We start from the raw sequence: 13199 nt of genomic DNA, 5'->3' as shown, positions 1-13199 counted from the left end.
AAAGTAGCAGTGAATCAATTTCCTTTGAAGTCCAGTTCCTTCAGTATGGGTAATCCATCAGCCAAATAAATATGCTGTGAGATTTGCCTTGATTTTTTGCTGCCCAACTTGAGAGAACAGAATGGCACCTGATTGTAAAAAACCTCATTGTTCGATCTTTTTGAAAATCAGGCATATCAGTACTCACAAGACAGTTATCTTCCAGTGAAGGACTTTACAGAGCTCAACATGTTCAGTTTACCAAAAAGCAGATAGAAGGGGAAATATATTGTTGTGCATAAATATCTCCGTGGGGGAAGACAAAACATATGAGTAAGCATTTTGATCTAACAAAAAAAACTTCTAACAAGAATTGATGGCTAGGAGTCAATGGCAGATAAACTCCACTGTGAAATAGCTAGCCACTGCAGCATACTGCTCTGAGAAATGGTGGATTTCACATCCTGATATTTTGCTGTGTTTGAATGAAACTGGAAAAAGACCAAAACAATTTGCTTAGTTCCCAACAGGGGTAAAAGATTGAAATATCTTCACATCTAGTATATAAGCTTTTATACAAAGTAATATAGTTGGTTTTTTTTTTTGTTTTACTTATGCTGAAACTATAAGAATGTGGATCTAATCAATAATCAAAGTATTGGCTGAATTGTTCAGGTTATATGTTAATGTAAATATCAACATTTGAATTCTATGTTTTCCATCCGTGCATTTGAATTCATTTTACAAACATTAAACAACCAATTTTCCTTTAGCCTAAATTAGGCTTTTTTTACTATTACTGTAAGCCGGAGAAAATAAAGGCATAAGGAAGCTAAATAAGTAGGTAGGGTCACAAAATGTTCTTATGGGAATTTTTGGAATAGAAGCTCAGTCCTGTGCTTTAAACTCAAACCCAGTATCCTTCCAGGACTGTAGCTTCCTTCCCAACTATGAGAAATGCATCTTGCCTGGCTGATTCTTCCTGCAGAGTCAATTGCATGCAATATTTTTCATTCACTGCACAGTAGAGTGTACTGTGGTTATATTCTGTTCAGAGGAAGATGCAGATTAAATTATTTCTGGGTGTTCAGTATGTAATTAGACATGGTCAAAATGTTTCCTTTCCCTTGTGGCTGTTGAATTCTCTGGACTGATACGAAACTGAACAGAATCTGGTCTCTGCTGTCTTTTAGGACCCATTGGAATGAAAGTTAGTGTGTGTTAGTAACGGGAAATTTATTACGTGAGGATCAATGAAACTTTAAGTTGTAAATCTGTCAAATAAAAGTAGGATGTAGTAGAAAACGAATTTCAACTGTTGTGATATTCAGCCTGCTCAGGAAATAATTCTGAATTAGAGTCCATACAGCTAATGCTCATCTAATTTACGGTAGGAGACTACCAGCAAGTATATTGTCACTATTCCATAGGAAACTCCAACTCTTCTTCTACAGTATCCTCAAAACCAGTCCAAATATGAGAACAAAGAGCCCCTTTGTGCGTTAACCTGAATTTATGGGGTTGGTGTCGGAGTTGTGTGTATGGGGTGTTTTGGGTGAGAGGCTGCAGGCTGTACGGTAAAATTTCTGTGTGTTATGGCACTGATTAGCAAATTGGATAACTGTTGTTAATTAAATACTGTAGTTGCAAGAGTAAAATCATGTAGCACATGGACCGTTGATCTGTACCAATTAACTCTAAAATAGAATTTTAAAAGTACTGTGTATGTGTGTGAGTCACGGGCCTGGTTTCTAGTTTAAAGTCTAAAGGATACATTTTCTGACTTCAACAAGCTTTGGCCAAGAACCATAGAGGGTAACCAACAGGCAAAGAGTATTAATCAGCTTGGAGTAAATTAAATGTAACTCAAATGAAGGGTCAAGTTCAGCCTGTGGCTAAGTGTAAATGACTCCTATTAGTTTCATGCTTGTATATCCAAAGGCAGAATTTTCTCAGAGTAATTAAGAGGTCCTGCAGGTACTTAGATAATTGCAATGGGAGCTGTGGGGCAGTTTGGAACAAATGACACTGCTGTTTGCTATTTTGTTGTCTTGTGCTAAGGTTGTATTTAAGGAAAGAGAACTCATTACTCCTTGGATTCCAGGCACTGTGTGTACACTAAGAGTCACCCAAGGAAGGAAGTGAAACATATCTGCATGGTGAGGAATTTACGTTTTTGTGTCACTGACTTTGATGACACTGACTGAAGAGGCTTTTAAGGTATTGTTGATGAGGGACATAAGGAGTAAGTTGGATTTTGACCAGTTAGGATGGTCACAGTCATTTAATTTTGCTGCTGACAGTCAGGAGGGAGGTGAAAATTGACTAGAAAACACATTTACATCCTTCTAGCAAGCCATGTCATTGTTGCCATCCATTTGCATCTTGTCGTTGCAACAGGTGGGACCAGGAGAATCAGGTGGTGAATAGAGCAAGAGCTGGAAAGACAGGAATCACATTGGGTCTGGACTGTTATTGTTCTCAGAAGTTGTCCATCCAATTCAGGACTGATGAGGGCAAAGCCAACAGTTAGTGCATGCCTCTCGTTGCTCAGTTGTAACGAACAGGAAATGGGGCACATAGTAGCATCCTACAGTCTCTTCACAGCTCACTGCGTCTATCCCTAAGATAAGTACTACAGATCTTTTTTTGTTTGGTTGAATAGAGATTTACTCAATGGTAGGAAAATCTGTGTTAACTGAAGTAATTTCATGTCCCAGTTTCTTGGGTGTTGTGTGGGGGTGAATGTGGTTAATTACTGGGGTTCAGCTGACGAGCAGTACCTCATCAAGCTTCAGTGACTCGGTTGCTTTTGTTCGCATCTCTCTCCCATGTGTTCCTGCCTTGGACAGCAGACTTGAATTACCACTGCTGACAGACCAGTCCCTTATTCAGTCATGACTTTTTTCTGCCAATCTTGAGAAAAAAAGAGCAGCAAACCATCTGCCGCCTGCACTAATTGCTTCATGATTGCATGCATTGTTCTGGCTGAAAGTACAGTTGTTACATGGCTGATTCTTCCCACGTAATTGCAGAACTACTGCATGCTTTCCATTTTCTGTGTAAGAGGAGTTACAAATCAGGAGGAAACTTCAGACACAGTAAAGCGTTGCTTGTGAGGCAAAAGCTTGTGGAAGGTCTTGTATGTGTGAGCTCTCCTGGGTTTAATCAGCTTGCTTGTAGGATGAGGAGCTGTATTTTATGGGAGTATTGCTTATATATTGCTATGTAATCTTCAAAAGTGGTTTGCTGTGTAATCAGAGGGTGGGATGTAAAAGCCTCTACTTCATCTGGAGATATCTTCTCTATTCAGACGGGTCAGACACACAGAGGAATGGTTAGTAATCAGCCATGAATAACACAGCTATTTGGAGAGACAAAATACAGGTGAAATTGGGAAACACGAGTCAGACTGGCAAAATGCAGGGTTGTAATTGCCCAGCTTAGGAATAAATGCACAAAGGCACTCAAGAATTGAAAGGCAGCAACAGAGGCTGAAAAATCTGCTTTAAAATGGAGTTGTTGTTGTTGCTTCTCCTCTCTCATTTTAAATGAACTCTTGAAAAGCAAGGCACCCCAGACTAAAGGAGCTCTGTCAACATAGCACTAGTAAATGAAGAGGTTTACGTTTCCTATTTTGGTTTTTTTTTTTTTTCCTTTTTTTTCATTTCGGCCTTTCCCAGATATCTGATTCCATCTGTCTACCTTTATTTACTGTGTATGTCAGGCTGGAGTTCAATGAGTTAATGACAGCTACTTGGCTGTATAGCTGAAGTGCTGAACTTTAGCAAATCAGGATTCTGTTGCTTGTGGGAAAACATACCTTCTGTCATCAAACCATGTCATCTTCTTCAGTTTCCTACAGTAAAGGAGGTCCACTCCTCATGCATTCAAGTGGAAAAGAAAGGTGTTCATATATGAGGGACAGCAGAGGAACTGCTTAGAGTAGAGGTAAGGACGCATACGGCCACAGGATGTCTGTGTGAGAGAACAAGCCAACTCTTAAAAGTACCTTCAGCCCCATCTAGCCGTGTATTTTGGTCTAATTCCTGTGTCTGATAGCAGAGTATCTGCCATGGATGTAGCCAATATTCACTCTTCAGGATGTGATGGGCTGCTGTGGACACATTTCTTAATTGTAACACCTTTCATTTCACTGCACTAGGACCTAACCTTGAGGGTGACACTTCTAGGAAAAAGGTCAGAGCAGGGACGTCCAGAGGTTCCTTTCAACATAAATTATTCTGTTTCTATGGACACCCTCTCAATTTCAATAGTAACAGTCACAACTTACATAGACCAGAGAAGGGGTAATAAAATTCAGATTTATTTTATCAGAAATTGCATAACAGTTTTTAAAAAAATTGCTGTTAACATCAAGCAACATCTTTTTGGGGTGTTTTTTTTTCCTCCACACTGCTGACAACATTTAGAGGACTATTCACTTGGGCTAATGTTAGCTGAGGGAGGCTAATCCCATCTAAAATTAATGGAGAGGAAAAAAGCTTCTCTAGAATAGTAAGCATTAGCCACTTTGAATCATCCTCTGGAAAAGCCTATCTCTTTTGACAGACTACAGACAAAGCTGGGGAGCTAGTTTGCATAAAGCTAATATTAGCCTATGTGAATAACTCCCCCTTTCCCTCAGGCATTACTCCTGCAGCAATTTACACTATTTGTGTTAATATTTAGGGCACCACTAATCAACTAAGACAGTTTTCCAGCAGACTTGATTCTCTTTGTCGCATATCGTTGAAGATGAAAGGTAGTAAGGAATTTGCACCTTAAAAGGTGGTTGTCCCAGACTTTGCAATGATCACTTTCTGCATGATCTTAGATATCCTTTCCAGGTTACCAGCACCTGTGCCAGGGATGGAGAAGGCCTTCCACACAGAGGCCTTGTGAACGCTAACCCTTGTTTTTAAGACTTCCCATCTGGTTATGTTTCTAAGCAAGTAATCAGTCATGCACAGAAACATCCACATTTGTAGCTATGGTTGTGCAGCCATTTGCATGAAGACCTTAAGCATAGACATCTGTCAGGCATCCTGATAACACATCTGCACACAACTCTGTGCAAAAATGCCTTGTTATCTCCAGGCAAACTGATTAGCATTTGGTGGCAACCAGCTTACTGAAAATGAAAAGAGACATCAAAACTATTCACCTGGCTGATATTTTGTTAGTTTTCCTCCTTTCTTCTCATACAGTCAGTTCCTCAGCATTGTCTCAGCAAGAAGAATAATGGTGTCAGAATGTATCTTTTTTTTTTTCATTGGCCATGAGCCAGTGTACAAACTGTGTCATAAAATATGCTTTCCTAATGTATCCATCAGTCTTTTACGCACCCCTGTCAGCATAATGTTATGGGGTAACAATTTAAAATAATGGAATTAAAAGTGGGATGAATATCTAACATTCTTTCCTCCCCTAATATATAATAAAAAAGAAAAAGTAAAAATCAACTAGCAGAGCCCAGTGGCAGCCTGGCAGTCCAGAGAGGAAGATACATTTCTGGGCCAGCAGTGTGCTCAGTGAAACAGAAGGAAAGACTCTCGAGCAAGAATCACTGTGCTCTTTACCACTGACTTACTCATCTTTAGGCAAATCAGTATGTCCTTGCTTATCCATCTGTATAAACATCAGCCTTCTGTACGCCTAGAGAATTTGTTCTTTTGCTGCTTCAGGATCCTTGGATGCATACTTATAGCTATGGGTAGATTCGTCGTTTCTCTGCAAGATTTTCTGTGCTCTGCATAACTCCAGTTCTCCTATTTCCATGAAAAAAATTGTTTTTTTCCTTTCCATTGCATTGGACAGTTCACTGGATTAGGGAAAAAGAAATGTTCTCCATAGCACTAGGTCTGCCGCTGATCTCTGTGGTGTTGAGCAAATCCCTTCACTTTTCTGCAGATGACTCATGTCACCCTTCTCTGTGATTTGTTTTGGCTGTATTCTCCAACATGTCTCCATTTTCTTCGTATACAAAGTACTCATCAGCACTGCATTCACTTGGAGCCATAGGTTTTCATATAATGCAAATGATAAGCAATAATAATTTATTTTTAAATTTAAAGCTATGCATGTGTGCATGAGAATTCTGACACTTTACCTTAAATTCTGCTGTAATAAGCCTTTTCTGTTCTGTTCTCATTCTAATACAATAGGTTTTTTTAAAAAAAATGCATTTATTTAATGCCTTTATCTAAACAGTTATGAACCTACCTAGTAAATTCCACAATGCAACAGAGAGCAAGTGGAGGATACCCTGTTACCTGTTACAGAGAGCATTTTTTATCAGAGAAGGGAATTAACCTTGAGGACGACATACTAAATGGAGTGGTAAATCCATCATCCCTTGCAGTTGAGATTGGATGTCTTTCCAAATGATACGATCTAGTTCAGCCATCAGTTGTTGGCCTGAATAATTCTCTCTACTGCTTAAGTTAGCGGTAAAAATTCTCTAGCATCTGTTAGGAGGAGAACAGACTGATGATGCTAGTGGTTCATTCTGGCTTTAAAATGTATATTCCAGGCAGATTCCTTTAAATATCTGCTGGTAAAAATGTGTTTCCTGCCACTTTTTTAGCATATGAGTTGAATGAACTGGAGACGTCATGCTAATACAGTTGCTTACAAACTGCCTCAAAACCAGAACACTGGCTGATGTGGCTCATATCTGAGAATGTGTGTGGAGTTATTGAGGGATAGGTCAGAAGAAAGCTGAGATCCATCTCCAGGATGCTTTGATCTGAGGAACATGCACAAAAGAAATGGATGTGCTACAACAAGTCTGCATGACAGCAGCATGTGGCCCATCAGCAAAAGCAGCCACAGAGACCTCACTGGTATTTGAATGGGCTGTGAAGCAGGTATACAAAAGCTCTATCTCTCTGATGTGTTTCCATCAGCATTCAATAAACACTGATTCTTAGGTATCCTTATTGATGGCTTCTGTGTGGCGTGATTAATGCATTGCTGCAACTTAAAACGTTCAAAGTCTGTGCAGCATCCTATGAACTTTGTTTCTTCAAGGATATTTAGGCATCTTAACAGTGGATCAGCGACCAGGGAATTAAGTGAGTATCAGCCTTGTAGCCCATTTTTATATCCTGGATCATAAGTCTTATGCTTTATTCTAGGAAGGAAGTACCATGCATGATTTCAGATGCTTTGTTAATACAAAACATACTGTTCTATTAAATTCAGTGTTGGAAGAGAAAAGTCTAGTCAATGGGTCTTCTAAATGAAGAATAGTGTGATTTAGGGGATAGCAGCGTACCTCCCAGCGTTTGGCTGCTCTGAAGAAGAAAAGTCCTGTACAGTAATTTCTTTAAGTTTAATGTAATTTGTTTGATACCCATGTAAGCTGCCCTGGATGCATGTTGGGAACATGTGTGCATCCAAGTCTCTGTTCATTCTTTCTCACTGTTCAAGATAGCATCACTGTGGAAAAGTATTTCCCACTGTGACAATTTTTCATTCAGCAGGTAGATCCAAGTGCATAAGGGTCTGAAAGATCATAAAGGACTACTGTATATACCTATATAAACATGTTCAGTCTTAAGCCCATACCTGATGCACTAACCCCATCCTTTTCTGCAGACTGCATAGAAAGCAAATGAAATGCAAGAGACACTTAAATTGTAGTAGTATATCACCAAATTGAAGCAATCCATGTGATGTTGTATTGCTCTTTGCTGTCCTGAAGGTTTTAGATTGTTCTAAATAGTCTTTCACAGTTGAATAACATTTGAATAATGCACCTATGAACAACGAGAATAATGAACAAAAAAAAGACTAACATTTCTTCAAATACGTCTACTGTGGTAGTAAAGTACAGTTTATCAACAATATAGTTATTCAGGATAAATTAACGGGGATAAGAAGAAGAACTTGCCTGCATTTATTTCAAATTACGTTGTTTCATTTTTAGAAAGAATTGTCTTTATCCAGTTTGACTCTGTTATGTTTATAGTTCAAGCTAAACTGTGCTTTTGGAATGTTGTATTCTTTGGTGAAATTGACATAAATTTAAAAAAATACACTGAAAATGAGGAAAAAGTGATCTATAAAAATCTTTATGGTTCATCAGTACAAAATCTATGGTTTAGGTGCAGTGGCATTTTGGGGATTTTTGTGTGTGAATAAATTCTGTTTGAAGGGGTGAGAGAGAAACACCTCGAACAGGGTTACTTTTAATCACCTCACAGAAGCACCAGGAAGTGTAAGAGGCAAGAAGTCAGCATATGTGAGGAAACTATCAGGAGGATTGACCAGTAGGAACCTTGTCAGGGAATTAGAGGTGAATTTGAATCAAACCCAATGCTTCTGAAGTTGTTCTGAGCTAGTGTTCCAGTTGCATATAGTTTTTTTTAAGGTTAATACTGTAGTGTAGGTTGAATTACTTTGGTCAGATCTGTGTCCTGGAAGAATGAATGGTGCTTTCATGGAAACTAGAGGTGAAAGAAAGAGAGCTTTTTTCTTTGTGAATATAAGAATACCAAACACGGTAAATCCAATCAACAAATAAACTTAGACTCCGTGCTGTATTCTATTATAACTTGTTTAGGGTAAATTTCTTAAGTAAAAGAAAAATAATGGGGACTACTAGCTTGCTCGAAGTACTTCTGTCATGTCACTTCCAGCATGCAATTTAAATCACCTTTTCTTTAGCCAGATTCTGAATTTCCATGTGCATAATGTTTTTTGCATGAGATGAAATCAGTGCATAATATTGAATATCCTTGTCAGCATAAGAAGCACATGGAACGACCACATGATTCAAGATCAGTGTGTGAAGCGTCAGAACCAAATATTTAATCAGAATATCCAGTTAGTTTAAACACTGAATGATGAAACATCACGGGCACTCTTGGTCAGTCGTATCTACAGCAATTTGTATAGGTGTTAAAATGAAGCTGAAGCTACAAGGGACTGCACATGTGACAGAAAGCTTTGGCTGGCAAAATGAATCTCTTGAGAACAGAAGGGGTGATGGTAGGCCAGCATAATGGCCCTTCAGATGGCATTGTATCTGAATTGGTGGGTCATTCAGGTTATCGGTAGCTGGTACGTGTAACCTTGTGTTCAGAGTCAGACATTAAATGAGGAAATGTTTGCCTGTCTCTGTGGATGATATATAGGTTACTGAGGGTGTAAGCTTTTGGTATGGTGAGTTTGATGAATATGCAGTAGCAGAGTTACCCACTGGCTCTGGGGAGCACAGAGATTGTTAGAACTGGGGAGGAATGGGGACTTCTCTTTTTAAGACAAGTTTGCATTTACTAGCAACACCTGCCCGATGCCACGCTTTCTTACCTGTCAGATTCAACAGCCAACTAAACAATTCAACCACCTCATAAGAGCCAGATTTTTGGCTGGGAAAATCTCAGGGAAAATCCAGTGTTTGTAAGGGAAACAAGCGGAGCACAATACAGTTTTGTACATGTCCATGTGCAGTACTTTACGACACCATTAACAGCTCATTTCGTTTGTCCTAAAGATTATGTCAGAAGATCTCAACTTCGTAATTCAGTCAAACCCAGACAGACAAGCAGTGTCCTGTAGGTCATAATCTCATACCATCAGTGATTACATCAGAATGAATCAAATTTGTCTGATGCCTAGAGAACACTAGGCCCTCAAAGCTCATATTTTAGCAACTTATTTTGGAGTTTTAAAAATGCATATAAGCTAATAATAAAAAAAAAAAACCCAATCCAAATAAGACTGATGGTAAATTAAAGAGAGAGATGAATGCTGAATTAGTGTTGGGTTTTTTAGCTCCATAAAAGTGAGTGAAGGTCTGATGTTTTATAGCACTTGTGACTCCCCCACAATCCCTTTAGGAGAGGTGTTTTAAGGATGAGTCTGTATATTACACATTAAAGTTTCTCTATAGCTTTTCAGTGGAGATACGCAACCTTTATCTGTAAAATGGTGAGAAAATTGTGTTCTTTACAGTAAGTACTTGTTTATTAAAGATATTGCTCACTAAGACATGTCCATTAGAAGAGCTATTGAAGGAGTTGATTACCTTCTGCATCCTTTTCTGATAGTCTAGTTGTATAAGCTATATATAAAACATTTATATGGTTTTAATATATATAACATAGAAGTTAATACCAACTTCGTTGATATTAATGCTGGTGTTCAAATGTGATAGTATTTCAGTTCAGGGACTTATAAAACATAAGACATTGATGAACAATGAGAAGAATGGAATCAGTGGTATATAAATATTTTCTGAGTCCTGTTTTATTGAAAGCTCTTTTTGAAGCCAGTGTAATGTGGAAATCTTATGCAGAACCATTGTTTTGTCTTATCCAATGTTTCCAACAGTAGCCACCTTGTTCCAGAGGAAAGTACAAAACTCCTGGATTTCTGTCCTGCTTTGTGGATGGAAACCTAAAGAATTAGAAATAATATGGGAAAATAATCTAATTTCCACCATTCTGAATAGTGGAACCTTTTACTGAAATATGTATTATGGGGAAAACTCGGCCTTACTCTTATCTGCTCCTTATATTTTCCTTGTATTTATAGTAGCTACTGAAGGCCCAGCAATCTTTATGTTGTGTAAACACATGGTACTCTACTCTAAAGATCTTAGAAATCAGAATGAAGGCAAGATATGTAGGAGGTACAATACATGGGCAAACCAGGGAAGATTAAAATCGATCTAGTCAAATGGTGGAAGGAGCCAGAGCTCTTTTACAGCTGTGAACTAGCAGATGGGTAGATTATGAAACAATACAAGCGTTCATTCTATGCAATACAGGGCAGAAGGGCAAAGAAAGGTGCGTGGCAGAATACATCCAGAACCATGCAAAAAATAGAGGCTTTTATGAAGCTAAGATCTTGAGAGCTTTCTGCTTTGGAGAGATTTTCCAGAGCTGAAGTAAAGAAAAACATAGAGTTCTTTTTCCTCTTCCCTAGTACACATTTTCCTTTCCTGGAAGTGCTGTTACAGTCTAGATCAGTTGAGTCAAATAAAATTCCAGTTATTCTTCATGGAAGATTTTTGAAAAACATCATTTTTTTTCTCCCCATATTCTCTGGAATTTGGTTATTTTCTATGGTGTAAAATGTCAAACTAAAGTAAATAAACCAATCAGGTTTGACTGATTTCTGATAAATATTTTACTTTCACTAAGAATTAATACATGCAGCTTCTTCCTCTTCATCAAATGCCTTCTTTTTAACTCCAAACATATCTAAAATATTTTTTGTTCTGCATTGACAATGGATTATAGGAAAGTTATCCTTAATTTACGAACAGTATTTTTTGTTTTTAAAAATAGCTGTATATTAAAGAATGTTTTGACTGTCTCAGTTGGAAAATGTTATCAATGAATGTAGCCCAAAATGCAAAATAATTTCTCAAGTCTAAAAGTAATGCTGGAAAGATCAGGCAATTATAATGGAAATAGAAGATTACGTGGCAACTGTACCCTGCTGTTACCCAGATACCCCACACCATTTTAAGATGGAGCTTACACTATCACTGTGAAATACATGACCATCTCTTATTCTTCTCATACAGGTTGGGAAACAGAGACAGTGAGTAATATACGGATAGAGTTTGGTGGAGATAAGGAAAGAAGTTCAGTTTTCAGATGTCAGCTTTCCCTACTCCGGAAGATATAGTTTCATGTTGTGAGAAAGTTCTTTCTGTAGCTGGGGAATTGTCTTGCAGTTCAGAGGGTTTATTTAAATCCCTGCTCAGCCTCAGAAGGTATTTGTAACCTTGGGACCGCCTTTCCTTTTTCCTTACATTTCTGTTTTCCCATCTAAAAGAGGTAGGTGGTAGTTTTCTACTTCACAGAATATTAGGATTTAAAAAAGCAAAACAAAGCAAAACCAGACTGTTAATGATTGTTAAGTACTCGGATATTACACAGAAAAATAAATATACAAGAGGAAGCAAGAAGAGAATTATTCCCTAATGAACATGGGTCAAATCTGAGAGATCAATACAAGATTGCACTTTGTAACAGTTTTGTCTCAGTGAACAGAAATGTCAGATCAGTACTTGTCCCTCAGATGAAAACATACATTGAAATTGTAATAGGTTTCTTTTCTATTTGTGGTAAAAAAAAAAAAGTGTAGCAAAGAACATTATCTACTTTCAGCCCAATAATGAAAATTGTCATCAGATGGCGGTGCTTACTGAAGAAAATAAAATGTCATCTCTGAAGGGACTGCATGCACAAGTCTGTCACAAGAAGCCCCAGGAGAGAGAGAGCTTTTATAACAACAACAAAATACGATGCTGTGTTTAAAAAATATCCATACAAGCACTATAACTGCTAAATGGGGAAAAACAATCCCAGCTGTATCATAACTAATACTTGACAAAAAGGTAGGCTCCAAATATTTCTTTTTTTCTGATCCAACTAAACAAACTCAATCTAAAATTAATTATACTTAGAATAAAATATCTGAACTATCCTCACTGCAAAGGATTTTTTTTTTACTTTTTGTGGGGGGTGACACATAAGGCGGGGATTTCCCCCTTTGCTAAAGATACCTTACTGCTGCTTGTGCTGCTGTGAGTGAGTAACGGCTGATATTGGTGCTGATATAATGGCAAAGGAGGAAAAACCTTCTAAAGCCTGATTATTAAAGTGTCTCATCAAAGACAATGAGAGCTTTGGGCATGTGTTCCCAGGGAGCTGATATTTCCCTTTGAGAGCTGTTGCCTTTTCTCACATGCTGTCTCCAGCTCATTGGGCACTGGCTTCTAATTTGAGGGGCCAGTTCTGACAATAGAATTGCTATATCCATTCCCTCCCTTTGAAACAAACTTATAAAGTCTTGCATTTTTCCACTTTTTGCCTGAATCACGTGTCTCATGCAGGGCACACACTAAGAGAAAGCAGGGCTCCCTGGGTGCTTTGCAGCATCACATCTTCTGTTCTGCTGAGGGAGTTGTCGGATGCACCAGGTGAACAGCCCCTCTGAAGAGCTGTGCTGGAAGAGCCAGCGGGAAGCTGTGGCACTGGGGCCATTCAACCACCTGGTGCTGCAGTGAGACTGCAGGCATGGAGGAGGATGCTACAAAAGCACAGAGAATGTTCTTGCAGGCTGTAATTAATTAATTCTGGGTACTGTTACTATCACTAGCAAGTTCAGAGAGGGGATAACCTGCTGAAAGTTGTGCTCAGGGAAACTAGAGAGGGAGTAGGGCGAGAGATACAAAAGGGGAAAGAAAA

At 38.4% G+C, this 13199-nt stretch overlaps 1 protein-coding gene across 2 annotated transcripts in view; it reads left to right on the top strand.

The window, feature by feature from the left end:
* Positions 1 to 13199, top strand: part of LOC142063605 (VPS10 domain-containing receptor SorCS1-like) — a 307796-nt gene that overhangs the window by 187907 nt on the left and 106690 nt on the right. The window lies entirely within an intron of this gene.

Source organism: Phalacrocorax aristotelis, chromosome 12, assembly GCF_949628215.1.
Source record: "Phalacrocorax aristotelis chromosome 12, bGulAri2.1, whole genome shotgun sequence".
Taxonomy (NCBI): Eukaryota; Metazoa; Chordata; class Aves; order Suliformes; family Phalacrocoracidae; genus Phalacrocorax; species Phalacrocorax aristotelis.
The sequence above is the reverse complement of the archived record's forward strand: the minus strand, read 5'-3'. Positions and strand labels throughout refer to the sequence as shown.